At 35.3% G+C, this 20,007-nt stretch overlaps 1 long non-coding RNA gene across 20 annotated transcripts in view; it reads left to right on the top strand.

Moving 5' to 3' along the window:
* The window catches only part of LOC114684177, a 78,937-nt gene that overhangs the window by 41,745 nt on the left and 17,185 nt on the right, over positions 1-20,007 (top strand). For 15 of the 20 annotated variants that reach the window (XR_003733253.1, XR_003733257.1, XR_003733248.1 and 12 more), the window contains 7 exons: positions 559-646; positions 2,233-2,287; positions 2,615-2,694; positions 13,643-13,733; positions 16,726-16,798; positions 19,139-19,196; positions 19,521-19,610. This is a non-coding gene — a long non-coding RNA (uncharacterized LOC114684177). Of the gene's footprint in view, positions 1-558; positions 700-2,232; positions 2,288-2,614; positions 2,695-13,642; positions 13,734-16,725; positions 16,799-19,138; positions 19,197-19,520; positions 19,611-20,007 lie in introns of all 20 variants that reach the window. The other 5 variants (XR_003733246.1, XR_003733255.1, XR_003733250.1 and 2 more) reach the window with 5 other exon arrangements.

Below are 20,007 nucleotides of genomic sequence, written 5' to 3'. Positions count from 1 at the left end.
AGCCAGGAGGATCTCTGTGAGTTTGAGGCCAGCCTGGTCTACAGAGCGAGATCCAGGACAGGCACCAAAAGCTACACAGAGCAACCCTGTCCCAAAAACAAAACAAAACAAAATTAGTTTGGTCAAATATTTTATACTTCCTTATAAATGAACTTATCCTTTGTGATGTTTAATAATACTTGATTCTCTTGATTGAGTTATGTCTTTAACTTAGTTATGTCAGGTTATATTGTGGATTTTCATTTTTAATTTATTTTTTATCTAGTATTGTGTTATGGTTGCTGTTTTATATGCTATTACTTTTTTAGGATTTTTGATCCATAAAAGACAGTATACTGGGAAACTGAGCTAGCAGAGTGAATTACTGGCCTTTAGAAAATATATAATAAATTATTGTCATTAAAAGTCAATGAATTGTGATTTTTAAAATTTTAAATGCATGTTATTAATAGTCTTAAATACACATTTTTAGCTTTAAGAATATTCACATTTATTTATCCCTATGTTACCCTTTAATTTGTATCATTTATTTTTTAATACTGTGTCTGTGCTACTTAGTGTGATTTCAACTCAAGCACAGAAGTCATGCTTCCTCTCTGCATCCTGAGAAGGTGACACTGGAGGATCCCACTTCCCTGAGCTTATGGTATTATAAGACCACTTGCCACAATATTTCATTTCAGATTATTGATTGATCATGTAAATAATTATATTTATTTAAATGTTTGAATTATATATTTTTTATATTCTGAAAATTGCTGAAGTTATTAGACATAAGTACATTTTTTTGATTACTGGGTGCATTACTTTACACTGGGTTATATCCTTTCACAAAATTTGTAAAATCTTGTTTGCCTTAAGCACCAGATAGTTGAGAACCAGAAATGTGTAGTATTTATTTCCCCCTCTAACTGCTTGAGAAATCTTTCCTGGACACTGTGAAATGGAGATCGCAAGGTTGAATATTGTCAGTTAATGTTCAACACTCAGAAGTACTGTCCTTTAAGGATCTGCACATGTGCTACTTCCATACACAATATATCATATTTTATACATGATGGAGGTTTTTATTTTGATTGTTAACAAATATTCTTTCCAGGTTTTTGTCATTAGGCATGTAAATTTATAATTTTTCCCTTTTATAGTTTTACCTATTTTATGATTAATTAGACCCCAAGGAATGATTTTGAATGTTACATATTTGCATAATTTTTAAAAATAATTGCCAGTATTCACAAGATAAATTTTCCTGAGTAGTCCGGAAATGAAACAGAGCAACAACAATTCAAGCTTGGAAAGGAATACAGACTAGTTTATCCTTCATTGTTCTCCCCAATCTTGACCATAAAACTAGTTTTCACTTGTGGGATGATGCCCAGGAGTTGGGGAGATTTGAACTGTCAAGGCCCTTGCTTTTTGTGGAAAAAATTTACATATCTGGCATTCAGCACAATCTAATATCTGGTAGTGAATAAAATGGGGAAAATGTTGACACTTGAGGAAAATTGGTAAATTTACTGGAAATCATGGAGTTTACTCAGTAGATTCCTGACTGTCAGCAATGGTTGTTTACATTAACGTAACAATGTTTGAATGGAGTTCAAAAATAAGAAGCCAAATATCTGTGAATCTCTAACACCTCGATATTGTAAGAAACTAACAGAACACAACAATATTGTTTAAAATAGATTTTACTCAATGGAATGTTCTTTCAGATGTATGTAAATAACCGTATACCTGAGATGCTAAATAGATAGGTTGAAAGGGAAGGCTACTGTAGCCTACATGCTTATCCACCTACCAAATCTAGCTCATTTTCCTGCTCAGAACATAACACACCCACTTAGAATGCCTTTTCTCTTTTTTTTCTTCTGCATCAAAGTTTAAGAATTTGATTTTGTGTCCAAGTAGATACTTTACCCCTATGAACCAGTTTTCATGTTGCCAGAAAGTACTCTGCATGTAACTAAATGATAGAAGTATTCATCAATAATAAGGTTGATCATGTTCTTTAATTATTCCAATCCTCAACCAATAACTGATTATGAAATTTAATGGAGGATATGTATCCATTTCTTATTGTACTTGTTGTATTAGTGGACCATTTACGCCTGACTGCATGGCCTTTGAAAGAGTAGTTCTCTTACAGTAGGGTCATTTTATCATCAGATTATCATGTGCTCCTTGTAGGGCTTCTGTTCTATTCATTATCCTACTGTTTCCATTTTCTAGGATCCATAGGAATGAAAGAACATGAGGTCAGGACTGTTTGACCAACTGAAAAAAGGTACTCCAAAATAAACAATACTGGAAATTTCTTTCTCTTAAAATGTTAGAGCAAGGAGAGAATCTCTCTTAACTAGTGATGCACAATTAGGATGAAGGAGCATACCTAGACAATTGTATTTATGTGCTGGGATACCAAAGCCTTGCCAGTGTCCACAGCATTCTTAGACGCTTTTCTTTCAGTGTGGTTTTGGTGATAGCATAAACGTATTCAGTTGGTCATACTGTAACTAAGATTATACGATGGTTATTTATGCACAGACCCAAGAATGTGTGGACCAAGGGGCTCAATTCTGCAACTCAAGGGTGGTATTTGACTTTCTTTAAGGAGCTGGTCACTCAAGAATTCTTGCAAAGAATGGATAATTTGATGGACCATGATGAGGAAGATTGAGGAGTTAGAGAAATGTGAGTATGCTGGAATCATTTCACAATAAAGGGTGTGTAGCTTGAGTTTTTCTGCCTTGCCCACAGTCAGGACAAATCTTTGTCACCTGCCAGTCCCACAGCCGCTCAGACCCAACCAAGTAAACACAGAGACTTATATTGCATACAAACTGTATGGCCGTGGCAGGCTTCTTGCTAACTGTTCTTATAGCTTAAATTAATCCATTTCCATAAATCTATACCTTGCCACGTGGCTGGTGGCTTACCAGCATCTTCACATGCTGCTGGTCATGGCGGCGGCTGCAGTGTCTCTCTGCCTCAGCCTTCCGCTTCCCAGAATTCTCCTCTCTCCTTGTCCCACCTACTTCCTGCCTGGCCACTGGCCAATCAGTGTTTTATTTGACATACAGTCCATCCCACAGCAAGGGTGAGTTCTTACTCACATATATGTGGAAACAGCACAAAATTGTGATGATTTGTGACAATGTAATTTATAATTCTAACAATGCATTATTAACTGAAATATATAACCGGGAAGTATTAGTTAATTTGTGCTATATTATTGATACTTCACTGCTTCATATTTAATCAGTGTAGAGTAGTATGTAATATCTGGTGCTCCATCCCTTTACTCATGAATGCGAACTCATGGATGGAATAGTATACATATATTCACAAAATAAAAGGACTGACAGTTATGTCAATGACACATTTTGGCAGTAAAGTCATCTCCCCAAATAACTGAGTTTTTGGTTTGTATACAACTAAATTAAGTTTGTAGGATCTATACATAGTTACTTTATTCAGTCCTAACAACATATGAGCTTCCTATACTGCCTTGTCTCTTGCTAAACCTGAGCTAAGATCCTGTAGGAAAGAGAAAAAAAAGAAATTGGCTACTGGCCAATCAGCATTTTATTTATCAATCCATCATATATTCACAGAATATAGAATGACATTCCATAGCAAGAGATTATTGGAAAATTGAATGAATGTAGATGAGGAATTTGACAAAGCTTGTTAATATGTGAGAAGGAATATACAGGAGAGCCATCAGTGTTTCTCTTATTCCATACATGTGTGTAGTTTACAGGGGCTCAGAACAAACAGTTTCCCCTTTTCCTGTGATTTTAGGTCTGTATCTAAAAGTTAAAATTAACGTTAGAGGAGTATCTCAGAGGCAAAGCAGAGATAGGGTAGAAGAAAAATTCATAGTCACATGTTGAGAGTAGCATGGAAAATTTTGAATTTATATTCAATTGGTTATTTTAGTTTATAAAGTACAGGGCTGTGCAGAGTGCTCAGACATACATGTGCTTGCTTTCCAGTTATGATCACCCATGGTTTATTTCTATTTTCCATATTTAAAAGAGGCATAGAAGTGTTTTCAAGTCTTCCTGGAACTTCAGGTTTAGAGATAGAGACACCTTTGGATCTTGCTGGCCAGCTATCCTAGATAACATGGTGAAATTCAGTCCAGTGTTAAATGTTATCTCAAAAGAGCAAGAGATAGTAGAGCTCTGCACTGAAACAGTGTTTGTTGGACATTACAGCACATTTAACCCATAAACTCTCAACAGCTAGGTCTACCTACACAATTCTTGTGATAGAACAAGCCATCCAAATCCCAACAAGTGTATGTGGAAGCCAAACACAAATCTGAGAAGCTAGTGTCATTTCATTAGCCTCAGGAGGAGTGAAAGTCAGTTTATTCAGAGATACTTGCCCTGAGAAGCTATTCATGCACTAGTGGGTGGTCACCCATCTATGTACACACAGACCGCAGTGAATGGTATCAGTACCCTTTGAGATAGTCTGTTCCAAAACTGCCTCCAGGGTATGAAAAAAAAAATACAGGAATGCACCAAGAACTAGACTTTTCTATCTGAGGGATAAACAAAACACATTTACTGATGGTAACTCTCTCTTTTACTTCATCTTGAAAAATATCATTTTGAAATTTATCTGACTCTAGAGTTACATACTTTATATACAGCTACATACTTCTCTTTACATAAATACATCTCTCTCCTGCAGGCCCACATTTATTCACACAGATACATCACTTTTTTTTTAACATAGCTCCACATCTCTCTTCTCTACACATTTCTTCCTGCTACTCTGCTACATTCCTTCACACACTTCCACATCATTCACTCATTCTTTAATCTCCTCATATTGACTAAACTCTCCTCAAGAGCAACCTTTCCCTACCATGCACTTTACTGTGCTGTTATGTATGTTAATGCAATCATTTTGCTTTGTCTGTGTTGTTCTGTGGAATCAGAAACTGTTTTCTCATTTTATTTTCACCATCTTGTGACTCCTATGCTTCCCTAGTTAATTTTTTTCCAAATAATTTTCTCTCTCTCTCTCTCTCTCTCTCTCTCTCTCTCTCTCTCTCTCTCTCTCTCTCTCTCTCTCTCGGTTTTTCAAGGCAGGGTTTCTCTGTGCAGCTTTGTGCCTTTCCTGGAACTCACTTTAGAGACCAGGCTGGCCTCGAACTCACAGAGATCCGCCTGGCTCTGCCTCCCGAGTGCTGGGATTAAAGGTGTGTGCCACCACCACCTGGCCTAAATTTTTCTTATTGGGTTAACTCTGAAAGGAAAATATAGGGTCAGAAGTGATGGTCAATTCACATAAAGAAGAACCAATGCAAAAGAGCATTGTATACACTAGAAACTTTTGAGTAAAACATTCATTACAGGAGTTTCTCTCACATTGGCTCGGGAGCTCTACTGTAGCTGAGGTTTTTCTGTAGTCCTGCCTTGCTCCCATGGCCCTGCAGCCAATTGGAGCCCAGGAAACACACAAAGACTTATAGTAATGAAAACTTCTTGGCCATTAGCTCAGGCTTACCACTGACTAACTCTTACACTTAAATCAACCCATAATTCTTATTTATGTTTAGCCATGTGGCTTGGTACATTTTCTCAGTTCTGCCTTCACTTCTTGTTTACTCTGTATCTGGCTGGCAATTCCTGACTCAGCCTTCCTGTTCCCAGAATTCTCCTGTCTGCTTTCCCTGCCTTTACTATACTTCCTGCCTGGCTACTGGCCAATCAGTATTTTATTTATCAACTAAATCAGAACAATACACATTTGCAGCATACATAAGGACATTCCCATCACTCTAGGCTGAAATTTTGGTAGACTTCTTCAGCACTGCTCTGGACTTTTTGGGAATACAGCTGCTTTGTGTCACACATCACACATGCTAAGTGATGGTTCTGTAAGTAAGCCCACTAAACCCAATGGTTAACCAGTTTGGACGTGATGGGTCCTTTTTAAATTTCTGTCCTGGTATGCATGTCCTACCTGGACCAACAGATTCCTTATGTCTCTTCAGGCAAAAGAGAAACAGGAGGAAAATATGTCTAGATTTAACTTGGCTCACAACCATCTATAATAAGATCTGGTGTCCTCTTCTGGTGTGCAAGCATACATGGAGGCATACATTGTATACATAACAAATAAACAAGCATACATTGTATACATAACAAATAAATCAATCTTCAAAAAGGAATATTTCCTTACTAATGGCAAATACATTTTAAAGATTTATCAAATAATCTTTACATTTAGATGACACTAGTTCTCATGAGTGCTCTCTTTGTTACCCAGGCAGGTTTACAACTCATACACTTGTGATCCTTTTGATTCAGGCTCTAATGAGCTGTGATCATAGGAATGTGACCAAACTCAATAGATATTACTGTGATATATTTGACTTATGATCCCAAGTTTCAGTGTGCTTCCCAGTATGACTTGAATCTCATGACTTAAGCCTGCTTGCTCCTCTGGATCCTAAGGAGCTCACAGTGTAGAGATAAGCCACCTCACTCACTTACTATAGTATAAAACTAATTGCTTTTTAACATTTAATTTTGAGTGTCGATTGCTTGCATATAAAACTCAATTTTTTTAAATTTTTGTATGCATTACTACTTTACTGAAATTATTTTTTGAACTAAGAATGTCAATATTTTTCTACATACAAGGTTACATTCATCACAAAAGTTTTAGATTATTTTTGTTGCTTTAAAGTTTATGCATTTAAGAATAAAATATCCAATTTTCATTTTTCCCAATTCCAGCCATGAATAAGTGGTCTAGGACTATGTTCAATGCAAAGCGCCAACAGTGGATATCACTGATAAGAGAAAATAAGAGAAGCACATATTCACAGAAAGACACATGTACATATAGGACATACATAAAAGCACAAATTTGGAAACATTTTATATATATATATATATATATATACACACACATATATATATATATACACACACATATACACACAAACACATATATATATATATATATACATACATATGTGTGTGTGTGTGTGTATGTGTGTGTAGCTGCAGTTTTTTTGAGTCCTGCCCAGCCCCATGAACCCCACAACCACTTATAAAATAACCACTCAGAAGATCATATTAATTACACTGCTTGGCCATTAGCTCAGGCCTACACTGCCTAGTGTTACACTTAAACTCAGCCCATTTCTGTTAATCTATATGTCACCACATGTTCCATGGCTTTACCTGCTGCTCTTTTTCTGCTTCCTTTACATGCTGCTCCCTGGAGGGCAGGCTGGAGGCTGTCTGCCTCAGCCTTCCACTTTCCAGAATTCTCCTCCCTCTTTTTCCCACCAGTACTTCCTGCCTGGCTAATGGCCAATCAGTATTTTATTTATCAATCCATCATCCATAGCACTTCCCCCTCTTCTTTTTTTTTAAAAAAGGTTTTAACTTTAACATAGTAAAATTACATATAACAAAACCTTATCAAGCAAGGATTATCATTATAATATCTAGTCTATTTATAATATCTAGTCTATTTGTATTTGGCAAAATTAAAGAAGATATCCTATCTAGCCTATGTTTGTGAGTCTAAGTTTTCATATCTAACTTATCTTTTATCGTAACTAAGGAAATTATAACTATCTAGTCTTCAACTAGATCAAAGACCTCAGAAGGATATACTATTACCTGTGAAATGGGAGAAGGATGCAAGCAACTTTCAGGAGTCTTGTGAGAGTAGATAGAGACAGCTGGCAGCCTGGACAATCATCCAAATTTCCTCTGTAATGTTGGGGCATCTGTCTTCAGCCCACAGGCCTAGAGGTTCTCAGTCACTTCTCTCTGTGTCCTGTAGAATGTTTGGCAGTTTCCTCTGCACAGCAGGAACCTGAAGGACCATTTTGCCAAGCAAAGTTCATTGGTTACCTTCCTATGGGTCCTGCATGTCTAGTCGATCAAGCAGTCCGAACAAGAACAGTTTCTTTCACAAATGGCTATTTTTGCAAAAAGATAAACTCCATATAGAGTGTCTTTGATGCCCATCCTTTTCTCTGAAGTAAATTGGTGGTGCCAGGAGCAGACATGTCTCACTTTCCAGAAAGTCTAAATTTTTAAAAACATTTTAAATGTCATATTCTATAGGTCTTTGAAGTGTTTGAAGATTACCTACTTAATTGAATTGTATCTATGTATACCTATACAATTTAACTAACATGGCTACAAGTTTGACACTCATAGGAGACTAATTATTAATCTATATTTTTAATTATCCATTACAATCTACATGAGTTACATAAACATAATACATCAAACAAGATGTATATGTATATATATATATATATATACAGTATAACAAAATTAACTTCAAATTTGTATCAATGAACTAAAATCCATAACAATATAAAACATTTTTGAACAATTTGTTACTATTCATCCTATCATATAAGCCAAATACCAATAATGTTAAAAAAGTATTACTAGAGAAAAACAAAAACTCCTTCAATACAACTGAGTTAATTTTGTGTTGACTGACTGCTCCTTGACAAGCGGATTGCCTTTTAATTTGCATCCTAAGTGAGACTCCACTTGGAAAACATCCATTTTTTTTCTTTGTGAGTAGTTGTAAATTGAAGACCACTCCTTGGTTGGGGACAGGAGATCATGACTTCCCCTTCCCAGTGGCTGGACCCGAACTGTATTGTTCCTGTGTAGGTTCTGTGCTTACTGCCACTGTCTCTGTGAGTTCCTGTGTGTGTCAATCCTGTTCCATGGAGAAATACTTGCTTCACTTTATCTTCCAAACCTACTGGATATTTAATTATTTTAGCCTCCTCTTCAGCAAATATTTTTTAAAACATACAATTTTTTTAAATCAAGGAATAGTAGTTTGACTTCTGGCAAACACTTGCATTCACATATGTATTTGCCTTACACCTAAAAAAATAAACAATTGTATGCATACACACACAGCCACATAGAGAGAAGGGTCTGATCCAGTGTAATAATTCATGAATGTAATTGTAGCACATGAGAGAACTGACAAGGAGATTGCAAGATGTCAACAAAATGTTGCATTTGGCATTCCAGAGTCACAGTCAAAATGTCCCAGACAGAATCTTAATAACCATGATAAAGCCCCAAGTAGCAGACACAAGATCAGCTGCCAAGCACCACTATCTCTTTTATCCACTGTCAATTACAGCCAGAGCCCCTAGTAAATTCCTTTTTTCTTACATTTCCTCTTTGTCTTTCGCTGTTTCTGCTGCAACATACAGGGAGGAGTGATACCTTGTTGAAGCAGTACCTCTAATTGAGATACCCAGGTTACAATTTTTATATCCTATCCTTGGTTTGAGCTCTCTCTCATTTTTCTTCTGATTGGTATTTAATCTATTCTATATTTTTATAAACATAGCAGACAGTAGTGGCAAGCAGTGCTAATATGCATCCATGCACTCTATCAGGACCAGGAGAAATGGTCAAGTCAGTAATAGTAGAGACAAGTCAGGAAAGCACACTTGAGAATGGATGTATTTCACCACTGAGAGATTTCAGAGGAAGAGATTTTCATGCTTCAAATTTGATGGGATAACATATTGATAATAAGTTCTGGAAAAGGATAGGGGATGATGAGATTGAGACACATGTAGAGATTATAGTTAGATACATATGGGCACATACAGAAATAATACAAAGGAGGAAAAAGACAATTCTATTTTTTTTTCATCACAAAAGGAGCAATATAGAAGGGGAAGCAATTAGAATGTCTCAGAGGAGGGTCCATTAAAGATACCACAGTAAAACTTAGGAGATGCAAATGTCCAGACCACAAGACAAATATTTGCTGATAGTGTGTATTTTCAAGCATGCTATGTGAAGGAGATAGAATTTGTAACATATGAAGGTGAAACTGTTGGTACTATGATACATTTTACTGAGTATATAATTAATAAAATAATTTGGGATATTATCTCTTTATTGGAGGAAGAGCTAAGGAGACCTTCTAAAGAATCTTTACAGGTTTTGTTATGAGTTGAAAAGATTGTTGACTTATGTCATTGTTGTTAATCACATGATGCTAGGCCTTTAGAGTTTTGGCATTTTTCACTGGCCAGCATAAGTTCAGAATCATCTATTGTGTCTCCACTATTACCTTACTGTATGGAATTTTAAGAATTTAACATAATGATTAATTTGCGTTTTGTCTAGTAAAATGAAATGCAATTGTACAACTGGCTGGACCATGTACCTGAGTTCTATAGAAGCATAATGTAACTGTTAATAGCTATTTGTTAACATTAGATTCCTGTATAAGAACAAATACCTGTGACTTTTGTAAAAGAAGTCAGTTATATTCAGCATGTGACTGAATATTCAGAAAAGAAAAGGAATCCTATTGAGTCATTTTATAGTACTGTTCCACAATATTTTACAGACACTGATTGGATATTCTTAATAATCACACAAAGCTCTGGGTTTTAGAACAGAGTATCAGGTATCCTTCCTTAATCAGGAAACATAGGTGGTTACAGTATAAATACAAAATTTAGCTTTCTGCTAAGAGGAAATAGTGAAAGCTAGGGTGAAAGTCATGTCCAGTTGAACTACTATGCAGGTCCCATATCAGTTGTGTGATATAGGCTTAGGTAGGTTTCCTGGTTCACAGCATCCTGATACGACATTATGAAAAACATTGAAAGCAGAGTACTTGACATGTGCTTCTCTCTCTCTCTCTCTTTTTTTTTTTACACATTTAGAATGTGAGTATAAACTCTAAAAGTTTCCATTGGGCAAGATAATTACCCTGCTGGTATGTGAGGAATGTTGAGTAAATCATCTTACATGTAGATAAGGTAGAGATTTTCCTGATATGGCCAACATAGCTGGAGCTGGTCAGGCCTACACAGCTGTAGACAGGAACAGTAGAATTCTGACAGGTCTTATTTTCCAATGCATTCTTGTCCTGTAATGAGGCTAGCATACAATTTACTCTGGCAGAGATGTGTCCTATCCAAGATAAAGGGTACGTTTGATCTTTGGGATATCCTGGTATGCAAATGTATTTGTAAATGTAACCCATTTTATTCAAGCATTTCTTTTTTTTTTTTCTTTTTTTTTGGTATTTCGAGACAGGGTTTCTCTGTACAGCTTTGGTGCCTGTCCTGGATCCTGAATTGTAGACCGGGCTGGAACTATAGGAACTCAGAGAGATCGTCCTGGCTCTGCCTCCTGAGTACTGGGATTAAAGGTGTGCACCACTGCTGCCAGGCAAGCCTTTGACTTTTTATAAACAGTTTTCATACATATCTTGAATATTATTTTATTTTAAATAAACTTTAAGTTTATTTTAAGCTACTTTTGAATTACTTTTACATCATACACGGAATACTATATAATGGGTGGTTTAAATTGGTCACTCCCTCTTTCTGTAAACAAATTACCTTTGTTCTTAGTGTGGCTACAAACATAGTTCGAAGCACATCAAATAATTTGAACATTTATGTGATGATTGACTATTTTATTTTTATGTGTTAAATACCTTAGGTGTAACCTGTTTCAATAAAATTTAAATGCTCATAAGATTGATTTTATAGTTTTATCCTTATTACAATTTTGAACTTCACAATGTATAGTGTTTGAATTGAACTCTTTTATTAGCAACATAAACTTTAAAATATAAATACAGTCTCTTGAGAGCCAGGTAATCTCATTTTACTCTTCTCTTTTAGCATACTTTTATAAAATAACAGTTCTCTATATGACTAAGTTTTTTCAAACTTTTTAAGCCTAATAAAGCTACCTAAGACATATGTTATTTGATCTTTATAAATTAATTCAGTTTGTGGTACCATAGCCAGTCCGTTATAACCTTAATAATTCACAAATATTAATCATCAATCATATCACCCTTAAATCCTATTTTCCATAAATATTGTGTAACTACCTCAGACCATCTGCAACTTGACTACAGTCTTTATGGCTTTGTCCTCCTTGGTCATGTTTTCATTCATAGGACAAAAATCATCAGATAAGATTCAATTCTTATACAAAATATTTGATACTTTAAATATTATAAAGTTATGATTTATTTTATACTTGTTTAATTATTTTCTATGTTTAAACATTGATATCTACTTATTGTTTTTTCTTATTTCCCTAATCAAGAGTTGGATACAGCTTTGAGGCAGTGGCACACACCTTTAATCCCAGCACTCAGGAGCAAAGCCATGTGGATCTCTGTGAGTTCGAGGCTGGCCTGGTCTACAGAGCAAGATCCAGGACAGGCACCAAAACTAAACAGAGAAACCCTGTCTCCAAAAACCAAAAAGAGTTGGATCCAGGTTACAACCTAGTATAGTGTATTAAATTAAGTTCACTTGTACATAGACTTTTGAGTATTAACCCTTCTTGTTATATGTTTTAAGCAAATACTTTCTCCATTTGGAATTTTACAGTTTTTAAGATACATGCCCACAATCATCTTACATATCCTACAAGAAAGAAAGCTAATATTCTAAAAATAGTGTCAAAGATATCCATGGGGAAACATATTTTAGACAAAATGTAGATAAAAAAGGAAGAATGTAGAGAGCTAAACACCTATAATTATATTTAGCTATGTTTTTCTATAAAAAATTTATTGATGAAAAAATTTAAATACTGTGATATGTAATAGTGACAAATAACTTTACCATTCTTTTTGTAAGAACTTTTCCCTAAATGAAGTGTTAGGCAGTATCTGGCATTGGGGCAAAAAGAATAGAGACACTAGGCCTGGTTTGAGCATTTGAAACCTCAAAACACAGCCCCAGTTTACTGTCTCCAACAGTTCCTTCAACAAGAACACACCTCCTAATAAGTGGTACCAGTTAGAAACCAAGCCTTCAAATCTATGAGTCTATGGGGGACATTCTTATTCACATCATGATAGTATCTTAGAACAGTATATTTCTAAGTGCTTGTAATGGTTTCTTTGAAGTACAAAGTCACAGGTACTATAATTATACTGAGAGCAGTGTCATTTTCGTAGAAGGAGATTGAAAAGTAGCCATAACACAGTCTGCATTTCATTATCCTTGGGTACTCACACATGTGCATGCTTAAAAACCCATTGACTCCTAGAAATACACCATATGGATCAAAGTTTGCCAATATCCTATCAAAGCTTAGAATGGCGATCAATTTAAAGGTCACATTGGATATTTTAAATTAATTTTAGTTATTTTTAATATATATTTGTATATTAGATATTTATCATCTCTACCTATTCTCTACCCTTCAACCCATCCATGATGCCCATATTAAATCTCAATTCCAGCTTTGTGTCCTTCTTCTATAATAATTTATTTATTTATCTTTAAAAACCAATGATCAATTTGGGCTTCACATATATGTGTATAGGATGAGTACCCAGAAAAAAGTATTCAGCATTTTCAACAAGGTAGGGGAAAGAGAAAGAAACAGAGAGAGATAGTGTAGAGAGAAAACACAAGGACTGAGGGACAAATTATTAATTGGAATCTAGAAAAGTTCTCAAAGTCTGTGGTAGGAGTAAACAACATGGATGGCAGGTGGTCACTCTTACCCTGTAACTGAGTGGTAGTTCACATGCATTTCTGCATGTCATGATATTTAATTATTTTTTTCCTTCTTTCTCTGAGAATCTGATCACAAGCAAGATTTGCTTCATGTGAATTTCTAGATGGATCACATTGATGTTGTGAGGATTGACAGTCAACCAGAAACCTGAAGGTGAGTGCACTGAATTTTTAATGGTAAGTTGAATTTATAGTCACATGAATATATAGCATAAAATTGTAAGCATCTATTTTCATAGACAGTGGTATTTAGTGTGTCCAGTAATGACATTCATCACAAAGAGTTGATGAATTAATTTTGTAAAATCATTGAAATTTTATTTAATAATTTTCTTCAAATGTACAAGATAGTCTAGCTTGTTTTCTATGTTGTTTCCTAAGAATAGACATCTTACACACATACATACATAATTCCACAAATAATATCATCCAGATATGCATCTGTTTAATTTAAATAGTATGTTATCCTGAGAGTACTTTTCCTGTGAGGGTCCTTTTGTTTATTTCCATGTATTAAAAAACCCAAAACACAAAGCAAAACATCCCAAAATTTCCATTCATGCTCTTTTGAATATCCTGAAATAAAACTTTTTTGAACTCTGCAATATGTGTACAAAAAAACAGTTTTCAGGGAAGAATGAGAGATTTTCTCAAGAAGAGCAGCCTCACCCATGAATCATTTCCACATAGAAAATGACATTACGGTGAATTTATGCACATGAGGGAAGGAATTCTCTCACATAAGTCTGGTCAGAATTCAGCAATCATATTGATTTACTGTGTCTGCTGCATATTAACTCCCCATTCACATGAATGGATTTTCCAAATACATACACACACACACACACACACACACACACACACACACACACACACACACACACACACACACACACACATATATATATATATATATATAATGTGATGTGTAGAAATTTGAAAACCATTATATATTAAGAAACCTTTATGTGATGATATTCAGTAGCTTATTTTTGTCATTAGATCAATGTGAAATATTGTCAGTTGATTCACATAATTTGTTTTGAAAACATTTTGAATATTATTATATATGCCATTGTTTGCCCAACTGATAAGAGGCCATAGAAGAGTACTGCTTAGTGGCTTATTCCCCATAAGTTGCATAGTCAAAGAACCTAGGAAAACCCGTATAGGGTTGGTACCCCACACAATAGGCTGGGTACTCCCACCAATCAGTAAATAAGAAAATGCCCCATGGGAATTCCTACAGCAAGATCTTTTTAAAAATTTTTTAAGTTTTGGTTTTTTGAGAAAGGTTCCTCCATGTAGTTTTGGTGCATTTCCTGGAACTCACTGTGTAGACCATGCTGGCCTCAAACTCACAGAGATCCACCTGTATCTGCCTCCCAAGTCCTGGGATTAAAGGTATGTGCCATCACCACCCAGCCTACAGCAAGAACTTATGGTGACATTTTCAATTAAGGTTTCCATTTTCCTGACTATAGCCTTAGTCAAGAAAAAGTGAGAAGGCCATGGTGCTTATTATTGGTTACTGTTCAAACTTGCAGAAGCACCATTCTGTAATGATCTGCACATGTGCTTATTCCATACATAATATATCATATGTTATATATGTTGAATGTTTTTTTATTTTGATTATTAACTTTTATTCTGTCCTATTTCTATTGTTTATGCATGTGCATCTGCCCTTTCAGGGTTTTGATGAGTTTGGTACCAAATAGACCCCTTGGAATGATTTTGAAAGTGTCACTTTGTATATGTATTTTTTCTCAGTTATTTGTTAAGTAGTAGCCTCAGTTCTTTAAATAACTGCCATTATACATGAGGGAAATTTTCATGAGTGGCCATGAAATGAAACATAGCAACAATCTTATGAGCTTGGAAGGGGATTCAGATTAGCTGAGCCTAAATTATTTTCCTCATCCTAGACCATGATATAAATCCATATTAGTGACCATTGGGATGATGTGTAAGTATAGTTTTCAGTGTTGAAAACACTTGTTTGTTATGGGAACATTACATACTTAGCCTTAAGTATATTGTTATATAGTCATAAGGTGTAAAATGGAGAAAAAGAGTGGACATGATGAAGTATACTATTTAGGTCCCTAGAACATTCAACAATGGTGTTTACACTAACACATATTTGCATGGAGTTCACAATACAAAGCTAAATTATCTCTCACATCTTAATATTGCAGGACACTACAAAATAACACCAAACTATTATTGTTCTAAGTCCATTTTATTTAGTGGTATCTGCTTTCAGAAGTACATAGAATAGCTTTATGCATGAGATGTTATTGAATGTATTGAAAGTGAAAATGAGTGTAGCTTTCATGATTATCCGTCATGTCAAATCCAGGTGCCCCTGCTCAGGAAGTCACTCACCCCCTCTGAATTCTTTTTTTCCTTTTTTCCTTCCACATCATATTTTCAGTTTACCATTGCTTGTAAGTAAAGTGCATAAATATGAAGACAAAAGTATTTTAACAGATTTAAACCATTAATAATTTAGAATTCCTTGCACACACATGGGTTAATCCAAATGCTTAAGAAGAGACATAAGCACCACCGTTGTAGTAACCTAGGATACACAAAAGAGGATAAAAATTCTACACCTGAGCTAGAAAACACAGGATCACTTAATAGCAAGGACTGCCATATCATCCCACACTTTTCCCTCTTCACACTCATTGCTCTGCAGAGCAGCATTTGAAACTGTATTTCCTGTAAACCTTTGACATATACCTCATCCTCCAAAGTGAGCCATAAAACTACCACATTTTGCCAAATGATATAATATTTCTCCAGACCACATTCCTATTTTGCATTAGAAAAACTAGTTCTATGTTCTTTGGTGAAAGATATAAGAAACCATATAAAATTCCTCACTTCTATGCTTTGCATAATGATTATTAAGTGTTTCTATTTGGTTTATTTGGAATTCAGAAGTCCCATTTGCATCTAAAGTCATCCATACATCATTCACAATAATAGAAATGAATGTGTTCGCCTCATTGTCATAGGACTTTACTTAAGCCCTGAAACAGTCCTATAATTTCATTCACCACATTTCCTCATTTTTGTGGCTACCTTATCATATATCATGATGAGTATAATATGAATTTTTTTTGCCACTGCAGATACTACACAGAAACACATGTGCTGTTACCTGCATGGCAGAGTGAAATGACATAAATGGGGCCAATAAACAAGGTTAGCAAACTTAAATCATACACAAACCAGTCCCACCATGACATGGGCACAGAGGACAGTTATAAGCTTCCAGTAGGATCACAGTTACCTCTAATTGATAGCATGAGCTGTATGAACTTCTACAACTCTGGAGTAACTTGCACAGGAGACACATTTACAGAGGGTTTTCAGATACCAAATTATTACAAATATGCCATTACAGTAATCCTGCCTGAGAACAAGTTATGAACAAACACCATGCACAGTATGGTTGCAGCAGAATGCATAGATCCAAAAATCTAGCAAATCATATGTCAAAACTATAAAAACTAGATTTGTATTTTCATCAGCTTTTGGGGGAAATTAATGCATCCCATTTTAATCAGCATTCTAAATCTTTTTATTAAGAAATTTTTTTATTTGTTTTACATACAAACCACAGATCCCCCTCTCTTTCTTCCTCACACCCCCCAGGCTTTTCCTAAGCCCATCACCCATTTCCTCCTCTGAAAATGTAAGGCCTCCCATGGGGAGTCAGCAATGTAAATCTTGAGCAAAAGATTTTCTTTCACGGTTTTAATTGAGAAACAAGAGTTCTTTCATGTTTCTAAGATAGGATGCATTGCCTTCTGTTGTGATCACTATTCCTGAGCCTAAAAAGAACGCATAGAACTAGGCAGCATTATGCACAATGAAATTTATGGTGGTGTTTCCTAATTCCAGTGTAGTGCAGAATTTGTTTCCTTTTGTCTAGTTCCTTACAAGGTTAAAACTCCAGCATGCTTACTCAGCTACTAGGTATTGTTCTCCATTTCTTCTCAGTAAATAGTCCATGCATAGAATCATAGCTGTTCATGTATATTATAAATTTTACCCAATATTAATATTTTTGTACATTATATTTTAATTAAAAATTTCCCTCTCCTTATTTCATCCTGATCCTTCCTATCTCATTACCCACCTAATTTAATGTTCTTTCCTGTCTCTCTGTAGTTCTGTTTTTCTAAGACAAAAATGAAAACAAACAGAAAAACTCACAAAAAAATATCCTAACAAAACACACACAAAACAGGCAAGAAATGAACAACAACCAAAGAAGGATTCCATTTATTGTTGCCCTATAGTCCCTGGGCATGAAGCCAGCCCTGGACTGTAGTTGATATTCTCAGTGACTACATTTGAGAAATCTGATTTTCTCTTTCTCAACAGATGTAGATTGCAAATATATCCCAAAATTAGAACTCTGTGTCCATACCCTTTATCATTGTAGGGGTTGTAAGTGGTTTGAACTCTTGGAAGTTTTGTTCATACCTTTATTGTATAAAAGCTTTTTAAAATATGCTCATGTATGATAGTAATTTTAATGCAATCACCATATTTAAAGGTGACAATTTTCCAGTTAGGCATGCCACCAAGTAAAACTCCAGTAATGTAGTCAGAAGTTTTTCTGTGTCTTGTCTGGCCCACAGTTAGGACAAATGTCCCTCACCCACCAGTCTTGCAGCTGCTTGGACCCAAGTAAACACACAGAGACTTAAATTAATTACATACTATATGGCCATTAGCTCAGGCTTATTACTAACTAGCTCTTATACTTAAATTAACCCATAATTCTTATGTATGTTTAGCCATGTGGCTTGCTACCTTTTCTCAGTTCTGCCTTTACATCTTGCTTTCTCTGTATCTGGCTAGTGAATCCTGACTCAGTGCTCCCTCTTCTTAGAATTCTCCTCCACTGTTTATCCCACCTATACTTACTGTCTGGCTACTGGCCAATCAGCATTATATTTATCAGTCCATCTGAGCAACAGATTTTCACAGTATACAGAACAACATACCACAGCACAGTAGTAGGAATGGGTTAAATGACCAGGCTTGTTAGGTTATTGGCCCAAGAGTTCCCATATATCCCCAACTCAAACATGAAATAATATTACTAAAGCTACTAGTTACACCACACAATGTGATGGAAAGTACCTCTTGCTAAAGATACTTCCTTATGTCATCAAACATTGAGAATTTCATTTTGTGTTCAAGTAGATGCTTCACCCCTTCTAACTAGATTTCATGTTGCCGGGATGTACTGTGCATTCAAATAAAGGATTGAAGTATTCAGCAATATAAACTTGAAAATGTTTTTAATTGTTTCAATCCTCAACCAGTAACTCATTATGAAATGTGTAGAGGATATTTATCCATTTCTTAGTATACCTTAGTTATGCCAGTGGACAATTTTCCTCCTGACTGCCTGTTCTTTGAAAGAGTAGTTCTCTTACAGTAGGGACATTTTATCATCAGATTATCATGTGCTCCTTGTAGGGATTCTGTTTTATCCATTATCCCACTATTTCCATTTCCTAGGATCCATAGGAATGGAGGAACATGAGGTCAGGACTGTTTGGTCAACTGAAAAAAAAAGGTACTAAAAAATAAACAGTACTGCAAGTATGTTGTCTCTTCAAATTTTAGATCAGGGAGAAAATCTCACTTAACTAGTAATGCACAATTAAGATGATAGCGTATACCTAGACATTTACATGCCGGGATACCAAAGCCTTACTAGTGTCCATAGAATTCTTAGACACTTCCTTTCAATGTAGTTTAGGTGGGAGCATAAGCATTTTCATGTGGTCATACTGTAACAATGAGTTATTTGATAGCTATTTATACACAGACCCAAGAGGGTGTGTGGACCAAGAGGTTCAATTCTGTAATTCACCGGTAGTATTTGACTTTCTTTAAGGAGCTGGTCATTCAAGAGTAGTCACAAAGAATGCATGATGTGATGGACCATGTGGAGGAAGATTGAGGAAGCAGAGACATGATATCAATTGTGAGTATGCTGTAATCATTTCACAATAAAGGGTGAGTTTTTATCCAAATAAATGTGGAAACAACCCAAAATTGTGATGATTGGTGATAACATAACTTATAATTATAACTATCCATTATTAATCAAAGTATCTAACCAGAAAGTATTAGTTAAGTTGTGTTAAATTATTGGTATTTCAGTCGTGCACGTTTAATCAATATAGAGTAGAATGTAATATCTGGGACTCCATATCTTTACTCATGAAATCAAAATCATGGATGGAAATGCATACATATATTCACAAAATAAGAGGGATGACAGTTGTGTCAATGGCATATATTGGCAATGTAGTCATATTCCCCAGGTAACTGAGTTTTTGACTTCTATCAAACTAAATTAAGTCTATAGGATCTATACA

The sequence above is a fragment of the Peromyscus leucopus genome, chromosome 1 (assembly GCF_004664715.2).
Source record: "Peromyscus leucopus breed LL Stock chromosome 1, UCI_PerLeu_2.1, whole genome shotgun sequence".
In the NCBI taxonomy this organism is placed as follows: domain Eukaryota; kingdom Metazoa; phylum Chordata; class Mammalia; order Rodentia; family Cricetidae; genus Peromyscus; species Peromyscus leucopus.
This window is presented reverse-complemented; position numbering and strand designations above follow the sequence as displayed.